The following is a 16,506-nucleotide window of genomic DNA, read 5'->3' on the forward strand; positions in this document are numbered from 1 at the left end:
CATACCAATTTTCTATGTTGAAAACCTAAAGTTATGCTGGAAGTCAGCCTGTAAAAGTATAGATTTTGAAAGATAAAAGTATAGATATTTCTTTGAAATATAGCCTTAAAAATAAATATAATTATATAAATATTAATCATAAATTGGCAGCAATGTTTTCATAAAGTAATAATGGCCATGAAAAATCATAATAGCACACTATCAGGTGAATACATTTCATAACAATGAATAGAACTACAAACATTTTACTTTATTATCTTACTTTTTCTCAATTGGATGCATGGTCAAAGATTGATTGGATTGAGGGGGAGAAAAAACTCTGTCAACATGTAGATATACAAACAAAAATGTATCCAAAGAGGAGGTAAAAAAAAATTTAATAAGGGAAAGAAAAACTGGAAATTTAAATTGGGAAAGAAAAGGGGAAATTTAAATTGGAAGTGGAGGTAATGAGCTACAACCACTGAAGTCTGTGTGAAGTATGGTTGTGAAGAAGAAACTAAGGCTTCTAGAATTTCTAAAGAGACTGAAAATCAGAGGACAGGAATAATAAAGAAATAAAGATTTATAGCATAAGTGGAAATTGTTGCAATGTAAAGAGAAGAATTTTCAAGTTTGGTTAATACTGGAGGAATACAGGATCACCTGTGACTGAAATCCTTGTTCTTACATCCCTCTAAGCTTTAGCACTGGGATCTATATAACTTATTAGGTTCAGCCTCACCTTTGATTGAAATTAAGACTGTTGTCTTAACACCTCTGCCAGTTCATATAATTGCCACTTCTTTCTTATAGTGAAAATGATTGAGTATTCTAGCAACTTTGAAGTCTATAGTACAGTATTGTTCACTATAATCATGGTGCTGTGCATTGTATCTCCAGAACTTTATTATCTCCTTGTTGCAAGTCACTTATTGGTTTTGAGCATTTGCAAATGGGGGAGTGATTTTAGGAACAGAACTTCATGAGGTTAATTATACTTTTCTGAGCTATGATTATTTTAATATTTATTTATTTATATATTTATTTTTGAGAGAGAGAGAGGCACAGGGAGAGAGAAAGAGTGAGAGCGAGAGCGAGAGCGAGAGAGAGAGAGAGAGAGAGAGAGAGAGAATCTTAAGCAGGCTCCACTCTCAGCATGGAGCCTGATGTGGGGCTCAATCTCAGGACCCTGAGATCATGACCTGAGTTGAATTCAAGAGTCAGATGCTTAACCAACTGAGCTGCCCAGGTGCCCCGCTATTTTATTTTTAAAACTTATTTTACAAGAGCAAAATAATGACCAATTCTATAAGCTTATAACTGTGTTATGGAGTTACCAAGAAGTGTAAAAAAAATAGGATAATGATCTTAATGAAGGCATGAAAATTATCACTATAATTATTTTTATTTTCTTCTCCTACCCCGAAGTTTTTACTAGTTTCCAAAAATAGAAGTTGGAATATTCTAGATAATAGTATGTACTAGGGCAATGCAGCCCTGGATTAGGTTTCTGGTTTTATAAGGAAAACTTTAGCCAAAGTCCACTTATGATTGGAAAGAAATAATCTCTGCAGGAAAACAATCTTGGTTGTGTAATAATAGCTGTTTGGAGAATTCATTCCTTTGAGTCTCATGGACGCAATAGTTTTCAATGACATATCACTAAACCAAACTTCAATCTTTCCTAAAGCTCTTGCCTTTCTCATGGAGTTCTGCCACATCATCTATGTGCCAAATACCTTTTCCTTCTCTGAGTATGTGTGTCTTTTTTTTTTTTTTTTTTACTGTACATATGTTTCTTTTACTCTAGAATACCACAAAGGACTTTTGCTTTAAAACTCAATGGGAGACTCATTCCTTGAATTAGTTTTCTATCCATATCAAGCTGGTTGAAGTTGTTACAAATTTTGGTAACAATCTTTAGAATCTTTCAAATATCTCACCTTCCTAGATACCTACTGCACATATATCTGCATATCTACAGATGGTGTTGGTCATTTGATTGCATGCATAGCCTGTGTTCCCAGGTTGTTTATTTGTTTCCCACTTTTCCTGTTAGTAAGTTTGTTAAGAGAGAGATAAATTATGCCTGGTCTGCTTGCAGAGGGCACTGATTAGTTCAGTGACTCCTCAAAGATCACATACATAGAAGTATTATGTTCAACTTAACCTCAAGCTTTATAAACCAAATATTATTTTTAGATAAAATCTTCAGTTGACATTAATTAAATTTTAAGCTTCACTTTTAGTTTTTTTCAGAAAGACTTTAAAGAAATAAAATGCTTTTTTTTGTTTAATGATGTATAAGTGTATTATTATATGGCAACAGGAATCTCTTGTTCTAAGCTGTTGTCCTATTGGGGGGAGGAGGGTATATGGTGCATACACGTGGCATCATTGACCTGTGAAGTATAATTTTGGAGAATATTATTTTTTATTATTTTATTTTATTATTATTATTTTTTAACGTGTATTCATTTTTGAGAGACAGAGGTAGAGCGCAAGTTGGGGAGGGGCAGAGAGAGAGGGAGACACAGCATCCAAAGCAGGCTCCAGGCTCTGAGCGGTCAGCACAGAGCCCGATGTGGAGCTCGAACCCAGCACCCATGAGATCATGACCTGAGCCAAAGTCAGCCGCTCAACCGACCTGAGCCACCCAGGTACCCCAGAAAATGTTATTTTTAATACCTCACATAAGTATTTTAAAATTAGCCTGTGAAAAGTGACCATTTGTATGTTTGCCCGTATAGTGGTAGTTGTACATAAATACAAAGACACACACATTGTCATGCCTTTCTTGTCTTAAAAGAAATATTCCCTTAAACAAAAACAAAAACAAACAAACAAACAAACAAAAAAACCCCAAAATACTCCCTTAGTGGAAGTTTGTATCATCACTTAACTAATTAAATTAAATGATGGTTTCAGTGGGATATTACACAAAGTAAAAGCCCTGGTCTTTGTGATGCTTCAAGTAAAAAAAAAAAAAGGAAAATCAATTAAAGCCTAGTTTGGATTCCCTAATGCCTGACTAGATATGGAATTTATGTATAAAATCTATGTCTCATATTTACATGTACTTAAGTAACAGGAAAATGCACTTAAATAACAGATTCCACATATAAATGATATCATACAGTATTTGTGTTTCTCTTATTTCACTTAGTATAATACCTTCAATTTCAATCCACGTTGTCACAAATGGCAGGAAAGGAAATATTTTAATATTATTCATTACATCTACTTCTTCAGATCTAAGCATTTTGAATACTCTGGATTTGTTATCTTGAAACCATAAGAAACTATGACTTTCTCTTATGTGCCTCTGCATCCATAGAGTTGGCACAGACCAGGATCTATACAAAAGAATTCTATGGGATGTATGATTTTATCTCCAATATTTTCTTTTCCTGTCTGGGATAACTCTTCTTCTCTTCAAATAAAATCTATATCTATGGCATTTTTAAGTGAAGAGAAGTATAATTTTAGGCTTAATGATAGCTTTGTTTTATTAATTAATAAAAAGACATTCCAAATATTCAGTGGGCTACTGTTACACTGCTAACATCATTTTAAAAGATGTCTGTAGACAAAAGAAGGAAAAATATATGTGATTTTAAAATTGTGAAACACTCCTTTGTACCAGTATTTATAGAACCAGTAAATTTAGAGGTTTCCACAAATAATTCTCTAAAATTCTCCATCCAGGTGCCACATTAACTATAATTCTACTCATCGAACATATGTGTTTGGTATGATGCTAATTGTCATGTAAAATGAAAATGTGTTAAAAAGTAAACTGTAATTATTTTCTCAAAAGTATCAGTAACTTGGGGCGCCTGGGTGGCTCAGTCGGTTAAGGGGCCGACTTCGGCTCAGGTCACAATCTCACGTTCTGTGAGTTCGAGCCCCACGTCGGGCTCTGGGCTGATGGCTCAGATCCTGGAGCCTGCTTCCGGTTCTGTGTCTCCCTCTCTCTCTGCCCCTCCCCCGTTCATGCTCTGTCTCTCTCTGTCTCAAAATAAATAAATGTTAAAAAAAAAATTAAAAAAAAAAAAAAAAGTATCAGTAACTTACTACATTAGTTTATTCATACAACAAACCTGTTGTGGCCAACCATGCCACTCAGGCCAGTCTTGAGTGGAGCACAGTTATAGAAATGATTACCTATACATTCCTTCTTGCATTCCTTCTGTGTGGGGTCAGAAATAATCCCTGAAATGAGACATCTCTAAACACACATGGTAAATTTAAAATATTTGTCTGTGGTCAGCTCCATTAGTTCAAGTTGTGCAGAACAATACAACATATTTGAAAGAGAATAAGGTATGCTTCCTATACTGAATGAGACTGTTCAAACTCAGAATTTTATGTGAAGTCTTTGATATATTGAAATATTCCATAAGAATTCTAGATAGGTGACTAACCTTTAGATATCACATACAATACATTATAAGAAGATATCATAGAGCATTACAAGGCATTAGTATAGTGCCACAAACTGTCTCACAGCCCAACATACACTAAACAGAACATACCAAAGAGCTACACAACTTATAGAAATAACCAAGCCTTCAATAGACTCAATCACTTTCACAAGATATGGAACAATATTCAACTCAGTCTAAAGGGCATGGTGACTTCTACTATAGTTATACTGTAAGGTAGTTGGACCCACTTTTAGACTTTATGTACAATCTATGGAACAATCCTAATAGTACTTTCTCTGAGCCAAATTTAATTTTGATAGCTCTTTAATATCACATGAAGAAGAATAATGATATCACTAGAACCTTCATCATTAAGTTTAAAAAACTGGTAAGCATTAAATAAATTATCCTATTGATATTAATTTTTTATATTTTTTCTTTGGGTGGCCTGACATATGCTAAATATTGGAGAGAGAATCAACACTGCACAGGAAAACCATTGCCCAGTATAGAATTCAGGAGTACAAGCCGAGTTCATTGTAGATGATATTGAAAGAAGGTATATGCTTTCTATGCTTTTGTTTTTTTAATTTAGAAGCTGAGATCATTGTATAAAGTATTTATCTTTACTTAAGGTATTACAATTTACCTACTCACAGAGCCCACAGAGTGATAGAATTGCCTCTACAAAATCTCTGCCCCGTTCATTCCACACATACATATCTAAAAGTATGCTGTAAAATTTCAAGAATTTCAAGAATTAGAAGACAGTATGTATCATTTTATATCATCATAGGCAAAGGAAAACAGGTTTATAAAGCTACTTTTACACAATCTGTCTTTTTTTTTAACTTCATGTAGTTGTAAAATTATTATAACATTGTATATTTTAAAGTATATAACTATTTAGTGGTGAAAATTGCTTTGGATTTTGCAATATTTAAAGTGCTTTTAAATTTTCCTTCAGTTATTTTTTTAAGTTTTTCACATAATTTACACCCCTGTGAACTTACAAAACAGTACATTCTAATATTTGTCTTTACTCAAGAATTTCATGAACTTAGTAGTTTTCTGATGACAACAGAAATTTCAAATAATTCTTAATATTGATACTGAGAGATGGTGGAGAACAAATCCTCAGTCCATCTACCCTATTCTTCTCACCTCACCTAGGTGTGGGAAAGCGCTGGTGTATTCTTTCCTTTTCCTTCAATATCTGGGGATTGAAGGAAATGTCAGGCAACCTGTCCCTACTGGGTTTTTATAGAAGGGAGACTGTGTCCAGTCTGATAAAATAAATATGGTCTGCTCTGTACCACTTTGACATCATGTGGAAGACTCTGAGAGAGGAGTAAATTAACAGTTGCAAACAGCAACTGATATTTTTGACCATCATATGCTGCTCTTCACTGTGCTTAAACAGAGATGCTAGGAATAGCAAGTAAGAGTGAAGTGATTAAGAAATGGTTAACTGAGGGCTGTAAAACACCTTTTGTTCTGTTCGGGCTCGTTGGAATTTCAAATTTAATTTTGTTTATTTATTCCTTTCCTTGTACCTCTTTATTCTCCATTTTATACTGCCCCCATCTTCCCTCCAGTCTAGACAACTATCTTGTATTTGCTCAGTTTCTCCTTTGTTAATCATCATCCTTGGTTCCTGACGTGCTCAACCAACTCTCTCCTAATTTCCTCTTGGTTCATTTTTTTCCTTAAAATATAAAATCAGCAATGAGAGGTCAGTTAAAATTATCTATCTATCTATCTATCTATCTATCTACCTATCTATCTACCTATCTACCTACCTACCTACATATATTTATACATACATATTTATATAAGTAAATCCTTGCTGTTCAAATTGTACTTCTGAACTACCAATGCTGTCATTACCTGGAAGCGTGTTAGAAATACAGAATTTCAGAATTTGCAGCAGACCTGTTGAGTCAGAATGTGCATTTGGTCACAGTGCTCAGGTGGTTCTTATGTGCTTTAAGGTTTGAGATGTATTGGACATCTCAGTATATGTAGACACTAAGCTCTAGGTAAGCTGGAACTCCCAATATGTCTAATTTATTTAGCCTGTATCTTCACGATCTAGCACCAAAATTGATATACTGAAGTATATGCTATATATTTATTGAATGAAAGAATTAATGTAGGACTTAAGAAAAATACAGTTTGTGTTCATGTATTGTTGTCTTAGAGCTCATACAACACTGGATTTCAAAATTAGTATGTTAAGAGGAGTCATATATAAGTAAAAGTCATTGAAACACTTACAATTAAGAAGAAAATACAGAAATATGAAGGATAGTATAGTGAAATATCCTAGATGTCAAAAAGCTGGGTTCCTGCTAATAGAAGCATAATATTAAACAAATGTCTAATTTTTCCACTGTTCAGTGATAATAATAATATATGCCTATCATTTCAAAGTGTTTTTATAGTGTCAGCTGGGAAATATAGTAAAGAAATGCATAAACTATAAAAATAATTAATGATGAATGATACTAAAACACATCATGTTTAAGTGTTGTAGTTGAAAATTAAATTTGTCAGTGCATTTCCCAATAGACATGGACATTGACTAGAAATGCAAATTCTCATTGTCTGATATATACAGGAAGATAAACTTTCTCCAAATTCATCAAATATGTATATAGTTGACACTGAATAACATAAATATGAAAGGCAAAGACACAGACAGGAACACTTCTTAGATAGGAGCACCTATAAAATCTGAGTACATAATATTAGAAATAATTGTAGTGAAGATACATATTTCTTCAGGAAACTGAGGCAATCAGATAAAAATGTTTTACTTTATGATGATCTAGTTTCCTAAAGGAAGGGATAATATGTCTTTAAAAAAGAACAAGATGGAGGAATTTATTCCCCTTGACTGATACAATGCATTTTCATAACCTAGTCAGTTCTTGATTCTCCACTAGTGGGTAATTTATGGCAAACTTTAAATCATCCTCTTGCCCTTCTATGCATGTAACTCTTACAGCAAAATAGACTCTTTTCTGGGAGAGAAAAATATTTCTGCTTTTCTCAATGTTCATGAAAATGGCCTTAATTCTTTCCCCTCCACCTTCACAGAGAATATGTTTGTCCTTAACTCAAATGTGTTAACTGCAAACAGCTAAGTTTCTGGTAATGAGTCAGGTCCAAGGCATTGGAAAGACTTAAAAACTTTTTTTTTTTTTTTTATCAGGAGTGCCTGGGTGACTTAGTCAGTTAAGAGTCCGACTTTGGCTTGGGTCATGATTTGGTGGTTCGTGTGTTGAAGCCTCACATTGGACTCTATGCTGACAGCACATAATTTACTCCAGCTCAGAGCCTGGAGCCTACTTCAGATTCTGTCTCCCTCTCTCTCTGCCCCTCCCCACTCATGCTCTGTCTCTGTCTCTCTCTCTCAAAAATAAATAAACTTTAAAACCTTCTTTTTGATTAAAATAACCACTTTATATTTTATATTTTAGGGATAGTTCCATTGCATATGCAATATTTACTCCATATATTTCCTATCATATTTTTACTTAATATTTTATTCATATTTTTGATCTTGAAATTTTATAGTTTTTACAAAACTAATTATCTTTATGATTTCTATTGATTTAATCATACAATTCATGTTCTGGGTAGAGAGCAGAATTTCCATTTTATATAATCATTTATGAATTTTAAAATTTAACATAAAACCAAATATGGACTTCATTGTGGATTGTGATCTGAGGTGAAAGTCTGACTTTTTTTTTTTTTTCCTAACGACATCATTCCTTGGATAAAAAGACTTTATCTAGAAGAGATCATTTTTTTAATGGAAATGACAATGATTAACTATTTTAAGTTTTAGAAATTTGACTTACAATGCATAGCCCATTTTCTAAAAACACATTATTATAAACAGATACAATTTTTCATCTATCAGTCTGGCAAGGACTTTTAAAACTCTTCATATTCAGTGTGAAGTTGTGTTGATACTGGAACTCCTGTGAAATGCTTTCAAGTACATAAATTGATACAATTACTTGAAAAAATCAGCTTGATAATGTCTACCAAAACTTACAAATAGTGTATTCCTTTATTTACTATTTGCAGTTGTAGGAATCTATCCAAACATAAACAATTGCTTGAGTATCAAGGAATTGTATAACATGTATGCATGAAAAAAAGCATAAGTCAATCATGGTACATCTAGATGATTTGTCGTTCCACAAGTGGAAAACAGGAATCTAAGGCAAAGAGACCAGTAAGCATAAAGACAAATACTTTCCATGATCTTCGGTTAGGTAGAGGTTTTTGGGACCATTGAACTATTAGGTTCAAAATGAGAAACAATGTGGAAGAGGAAATTGTCCAGGTATGTTGGGCTTATAAGATGAAGGATCATTATACCCTATTAAGGATTTACATAGCATCCTGTAGTTCAAGAAAGTTCCTTAGAGTTTGTTGGTTTGTTTTTTCTTGTGTGGGTTTTATTGTTGTTGTAAGCAGAAGTGGGATATACTTTGAGGTATATAAGCATAGCATATTTACAGATTAAAGGACCATGATAATAAATAAATCAAAGATAAAAACAGGAAGAGAACTGAATAAGGAAGTTACTAGAGGAGGCAAAATGTGATTAAATCCAACTCATAGGACAGAGAAAGTTGATATAATTCATATTAATATAAACTGTTGTGGAGATTATCATTTCCTGATATGAGTTGAGCATTAGCAAATGGACAGTTGATCAGTCCTTCTATAGATTTTCAAAATATGGCTTCAGTTTTGGGTTTAAAGTATTTATTATTTTTCAACTAGCAAACTCATCTGTAATAGACATAGGCCCAAAATATCTACTCCAAAATCAAATACAAACTTTCAGCACCTATTGTTTCAAGTGATGCATAGCATAGCTTTGATCTTTCTTATAATTTATTCATTAACACCTTCATTTTTTTATCTGCCTACTTAACAGGAAGTGGAGATACAAAAATGGGGAGTAAGTCTCTAAGTTTGAGGTGATTACAGTCCAGTGTAGGAAATAAAGTAATGACCAAAAATGTGTGCATTGCTTTATGAGAGTTATACAGAGAAGTAAGCACTTGTGGTGAGGCAGAGAGGAGACATAAGCTGATGGTCAAGGATGATTTCCTGAGGGAAGTAGCACTTGAGTTGACTGAGAAGGTTAATATAGAAAGGAGAGAAAGGAGAGTGAGACCAAGTCCCAACTGGATCCATTATGCACAGAGGGACCTGAGTGTGGAAGAAAGTGGCATTTCCAGTCCTGTGGGGGCGTTTCAGCATGCTAGAATAGAAGTTTGTATGGGTCAATGGAAGCAGGTGAGGCTGGAGAAGGAGGCTGAGAGACAGGTAACACAGGGTCCCTGGTGCCTTGCTAAGGAGCTTGGACTTCATTTTGCAGGTAGTCTGTAAAGCCACTCAGTAGAGGAATGACGTGGCCAGTTTAAATTACAGGAAGATTTCTAGGTAATAGATAAATTAGAGAGGGATAAAAATGATACGACTAAGTCTAAAAGGTAGAGATAATGAGGGCAAAATAAGATAGTGACAGTGGAGCTAGAGTGGAAGGCAAATTAAAAAAATAAAGGAATGATATGGACTGTATACTAAATGGAAAGGAAAATGATAATAAATATGAATGTGCTATGTTTTAAAATGTGACATTTTTTTGGATGACAAAAAATGAATCTTGAAGAAACTAAACTGATTCCTATTGGTTCCTCTGAGTTACTTAGGCTTAGGTTGACAAACTGTTTTTCCATAGGGAAAAAAAGAGTTTGAGTGACTTTCCTGAGTACACACAGTAAGGGAAGGAAGCAACAATAGAGCTTTTTTCTCTCCTACTCAAAGCTTAATATTTTATTTTTAAATTAAGATTGGAAACACTTATATTTTTTAATTAGAAATAACAGTTTGTGCTGTACTAGATCAAGAGGTCTTCAGTTGTATGTTTACTCTGAGACATGAAAACCAGTGACAGATTGTTTTTATTAGGGTAAATTTCAAATTTTGATAACTTATCATGAAAAAAAAAGAATGAGGAATGCCGTTTTAATGTCTGATATTTCCACAAGGCACCAGCCATTCTTCAAAGTAGGCTAACAAAACAAATCCAACAACAAATAAAACCTCACACACACGAAATGGTAACTATGTGAGATGATGGATATTTTAATAATCTTTGTTTTGGCAGTTATTAATATATATATATATATATATATACACACACACACACATATATTTGTATTTATATAATCATCATGTTGTATACCTTCAACCTACACAATATTATATGCCAACTATATCTCAATAAGGTGGGAAGAACAATTTAAAAAATCACAGAAATACAAAAGAAACACCAATCTGAATTTATAGTGTTGAGCAGTTTCTCCAGTTATGATCTATGGACCATTTTGTGGGGCATTCCCTTTTCTAAATTTTTTTAATGTTTATTTTTGAGATAGAGAGGGAGAGAGAGACAGAGAGACAGAGTGTGAGCAGGGGAGGGGCAGAGAGAGAGGGAGACAGAATCCGAAGCAGACTCCAGTCTCTGAGCTGTCAGCATGGAGACTGATGTGGGGCTCGAACCCACAAACAATGAGATCATGACCTGAGTGGAAGTCAGATGCTTCACCTACTGAGCCACCCAGGTGGCCCTTTAAATTATTTTGAGAGAGAGAGAGAGAGAGAGCGAGCAATTGGGGGAGAGGCAGAGAGAGAGAGGGGGAGAGAGAATCCCAAGCAGGCTCCACACTGTCAGTGCAGAGCCAATGCAGGGCTCATACTGGTCAACTGCAAGATCATGACCTGAGCCAAGATATAGTCAGATGATTAACTGACCGAGCCACCCAGGAACCCTAGAAATTCCTTTATTTTAATATCTATTTAGTGTGTGCAAAAAGTATCCCAAAATATCCTAAGGCCAGATAAATGAGGGGGAAACTGAAGACCTTTTCTCTCAAGAGAGTTAACACCTTCATCAATGAGATAAATCTTTAAATCAGATAGATCTGATTTCAAGTCTTAGCCTTTCCATTTAATATATATATATATATATATTCAGTCTCAAATGATCTATTTACTTCTGTAAGCCATGGTTTCTTCACATTTAATGTAAATAAAATCATCCTTCTATTTTTTGTGGGTATAGAAGTAGAATGAGATAATGTGTGAACTTGACTGATATAAATTCAAGTACAAATTATTTATTCAGTAAATGTAAATCTTTCTTCTGATGGTTTAGGATTAATGTATTTGTAGTATATTCATGATGTGAAAATTACATCTGTGACCTAGGTACACAGAAGATGTAAATATTTGCAGTTAAATGGTCATTGTTGCTAAGCAGTACATTTTCTCCATTGAAGTATAATTGAAATAATAGTCATTCGAGAGTTCAGAAACCTGGATCCTCCTGCTGGCATTGGCATTAAATATAGCTGTGTGACTTTGAACAAGTAATGTAAATCACTTTGGGTTTTAGGTTTCCAATATACCAAATGAGTCAGTTGAACTAGATGGTCTCATAAATTTCTTTCTGGCTCTGAAACTCTATGACTTTATTTTCTTATGATTCAATAGACACCTTTCAAATAGGTTCTGTCAACTTGCACTGTTGTTTCAATTTTTTTTTCCTTCTGGTTGCCATGTTTTATGAATAAATTTGCTTCTCATCAGTCAATTTGTGGAAATAATATTGTCCACTTAATATTGCATCCTGTAATCTGGCTTTTGTTTCCTTTGGTCCAGGAGTGTTGCCTTTCTTCCTGATGTAGTCAAGCAAATGTTAGACTCAAAAATAAGAGAAGAGTATCACTTCTTAGGCAAAGAAAAACAAAACTAATTTTTAATGATTCATACAGGTTTTGGTAAATATGATAAGGTCAAGGCCTTGGGAAGTCATGGTACACAGAAAATAAATAAAGAAGAACTAGTAAATACAAGTATCATCAAAAGGAAGAGAAGTTGTTTTACATCAACATCATTTAGTATAGTTTTGGGGAAAGGACCCTGACATTTTTCTAAGAGATCAGACCTCCCACTTCCCATATCTACTTTACTGGCATCCACCAAAATTCTGGGAACTACAGAATGTAGTCTTTTCAGTATGTTGTTTGACTTATGCCATTACTGGAAATATTTTTTTCTTAGAATATTGGCAGTCAGTATGGTACCAAATGTTAACAGTGACTATCTTTTAGAGGGAAACTTAAAAGTGTTTTACGTTTGAGTTAGCTTAACTTCTGTTTTTGGTAGTGATAGTGTGTGTGTGTGTGTGTGTGTGTGTGTGTGTATGCATTTCCCCATGCAGTGAATGCAAATACTGTTTTAAAGTTGGGAACAAAACCATTTTACTTTAAAAAGAAGGTTAAAGTGGGTGATGGACATTGAGGAGGGCACTTGTTGGGATGAGCACTGGGTGTTGTATGGAAACCAATTTGACAATAAATTATATTTTTAAAAAGTGGTTAAAAATCTGGAGATAGGTGAGAAAGATGATATCCTGGCAATCTGAAGAGTTGGGTTCAGTTGTAATAGTACCTGAGTGATTTTGAGCATAAAATAAGGCTAGAGGGGCGCCTGTGTGACTCAGTGGGTTGAGCGTCGGACTTCAGCTCAGGTCATGATCTCACAGCTCATGAGTTCGAGCCCCGCGTCGGGCTCTGTGCTGGCAGCTCGGAGCCTGGAGCCTGCTTCGGATTCTGTGTCTCCCTCTCTCTCTGCCCCTAACCCACTCACATCCTGTCTCTGTCTCTCTCAAAAATAAATAAACATTAAAAAAATTTTTTTTTTTTTAATGTTTATTATTATTTATTTTTGACAAAGAGAGAGACAGAGCATGACGCTCAACCCACTGAGCCATCCAGGTGCCCCTAAATATTAATAAACATTAAAAAAATAAAATAAAATAAATAAAATAAGGCTAGAGTTAGGGCTAGGGTAACTTATAGAGTTTTGTAGCCTATAGTTTTGTGTATTTTCTCATTAGTGACAAGCATGGTGTGTGTGTGTGTGTGTGTGTGCGCGCGCGCGTGTGTGTGAGGGGCGGAGGGAGACGCGGGGGGGGCGGGGGACAATGTGTTTTGGATAATCAAAATCATTTGAAGCATCAAAATCATTTGAAGCTTTGGTATTGTGCACTAAATTTTAGGTTTGTAGTTTTGTTGTTGTTTTGTTTTATTTACTTCAGTTTCATTTTGGGCCAACTTATTTATTTATTTATTTGAAGTATAGTAGACACATAATGTTAGATTACTTTCAGGTGTTCAACATAGTGATTCAACAAGTTTATACATTATGCCATGCTCACAAGTGTAGCTACCGTTTGTTGAATTTGTAGTGTTTTATATTCAAAGTTGGGTTTAAATCCCAGATCTGAAGCTATGTAAACTGAAGCTTTCTCCCCCCTCTTTTTTAAAACATGATTATAGATAACTCAATTATGTGAATGTTCTTTAAGATTTGAACAACTTATATATAGCATCTGACAAAAGGTTATAACTAGTAGTTGTTATTATATTTAATGAATTGTGCAAATGATCAGACTGAAGAAATTGGTCTTGCGTCAAAAGCATAGTGATCTCATAAATAATTGAGAATGATTTTTCTACTGTGATCCATAACTTGTTCAGGAAAGAAGTTCAATATTAGAGTCCCATAATTTTTTGAGTAATGGTATAATCTTTTGCATAAATATATGGCTCTTAATTGTCATTATTTCAAAAAATAGAAACATGTATTTAAAGTTTAAAAGTAAAAGCAGTCATTCTATGAATTTGTTGTCACATAATTTCAACAAGTATTATTTCATTCAACAAATAATTATCAAGCAGCCACTATATGCCAAATCCTGAGAGACTGCAGTAGATATTAGGGAAATAAAGATAAATTACACGGTCTAATCTGTTTGCAGTTTGCAGTCCAATGGAGAAGATAGACATGGAGAGGAATAAAAAAATAGTAAAGTAGCAATAGTAATAGAGCTAGGAACAAAGTATTGCTGCCAGTGAGACAGAAGGAATTAATTATACAAATGAATGAAACTAAGTTTTAAGACAGTTCTATTTGGAACAGGAAAAATAATTTCCTTTCCAAGAATATTGTATTTTTATGGTTATTATTGTCCTTAATCTTTGTTTTCATCATCTTATCAAAGTATCGTGTGAATGTGCTTTTCATGATTTTTAGTCCCAATGATCAAGATCACTGATAATCATCCTTAATTTTTTAACATGTATATATGTATGCCTTGCCCTTCACTTTAATTTTTCAAATTCCCCAAGCATGATTTTCTATACGTATCTTAAGAAAACTATTGGGGCGCCTGGTGGCTCAGTCGGTTGGGCGTCTGACTTCAGCCCAGGTCATGATCTCATGGTTCGTTCGTTCAAGCCCCGCGTCAGGCTCTGTGCTGACAGCTCAGAGCCTGGAGCCTGCTTTGAATTCTGTGTCTCCCTCTGTCTCTGCCCCTTCCCTCCTCATGGTCTGCCTTTCTCTGTCTCTCAAAAATAAATAAACATTTGGGTGCCTGGGTGGCTCAGTCGGTTGGGCGACCAACTTCGGCTCATGTCATGATCTCGCAGTTTGTGAGTTTGAGCCCTGCATCAGGATCGGTGCTGAAGGATCGGTGCTGACAGCTCAGAGCCTGGAGCCTACTTCGGATTCTGTGTCTCCCCCTTCTCTCTAACCCTCCTCTGCTCATGCTCTGTGTCTTTCTGTCTCTCAATAATAAATAAACATTAAAAACATTTTTAAAATAAATAAATAAATATTGAAAAAATTAAAAAAAGAAAACTACTATATTTGGAATACTTAATTTGGTGCCTTTTATATTTACAATATTTTTGATCTATTCTTTAGTTACCTGATAAGGATATTTCTAAGTCTTTGTCAATTTTAATGCATAATAGGCTTTTAAGCTTATCTCAATATTTTATGTGGTGTTCAATTAAAAAAAAGAACACTATCCGGGTAAGAGAGAAGTGGGAGTTTCATTTTTACAAACCACCAACTGAAACTTGTTATATTTTAATAAAATAAAGGGGGTGGGGTCCTAACAATTGGAAGAATGCTGAATACTGGTAGTTTCTTGTTTCCACTTACCATCCCTATGTACTAATTCTTCTTATGGGTAAATTCAGACTTATGGGTATTTTAAAACATCAGAGTGAAAAAATTTTATCCGTCTTTAGAGCTTCTCCTGTCTTCCTAACTCGTTTTGAATGAATTGCTCTGCTTGCTGAAAACACTAGTTACCTAAACTAGATACATCAGTGGAACAGGTCACATTTCTTGTTTCAGTTTAAATAATTCCAACTTAAAAGGATGATTTTTTCCAATATTGGTCTATTTTAGTTAGCACAGTTTCTGACAGTTAAACATTTTAACACTTTCAGTTAAAACAAAGTAAAAGCAGTCATTCTTCACACATCTTAACACAGCTTAACACATATTTATTGGTACCGCACCCTTTGTTTTCTTGAGCTCATCTCTCTAAACACATTTTATCAAATGTCTAATGGGACATCTGTAACATGTTTAAGAGAACTAACATGTTAAAAATAAAAATTGAAGCAACTGTACAGGTATCAGAAGATTTGGTGCAGAGCTCACAAGACACCCTGAGGGCCCAATCCAGGTAGTAGATTTGTTTTCTTTGGCATGTACCATCAGAAGCCCAGAAGAGCCTGTCCCCTTTAAATGAGGAAATATATTCAAACAAAATTGCCCATTTTCCAAAGTTACGTTAACCTCTGACCCAGTTCTGCATGTTTTCAGGACATGGTTTAGAGCATCAGCAGTGCTATTAGAAGACTGAGATATCAAATAGCTGTACACAGGTTCTCAGTTCACATACACAAGATACACAGAGTAACTCTCATTATTATTATGGTTAGCTCTACTAATTTCATTAAAGATATCAACACTATATAAGCAAGTAAATATGATAACTTTTCAAATGTGGTTGAATAAAGGTACTAGTAAATATTTTAGAACAGTAGAGGGGCAGTGATTTTTCCTGCCAAAGAAATACTGTAAAGCATTGCAATGGATATTAACCTTTGACTTGTAAGAA

General features: G+C 34.4%; 1 protein-coding gene across 1 annotated transcript in view; it reads left to right on the plus strand.

Annotated features, from left to right (window-relative positions):
* Positions 1-16,506, plus strand: part of ST8SIA4 (ST8 alpha-N-acetyl-neuraminide alpha-2,8-sialyltransferase 4) — a 97,288-nt gene that overhangs the window by 17,823 nt on the left and 62,959 nt on the right. The gene's annotated exons all lie outside the window — the stretch shown is intronic.

This window comes from Panthera pardus, unplaced genomic scaffold (genome assembly GCF_024362965.1).
Source record: "Panthera pardus isolate Hobbes unplaced genomic scaffold, ASM2436296v1 HiC_scaffold_2, whole genome shotgun sequence".
In the NCBI taxonomy this organism is placed as follows: Eukaryota; Metazoa; Chordata; class Mammalia; order Carnivora; family Felidae; genus Panthera; species Panthera pardus.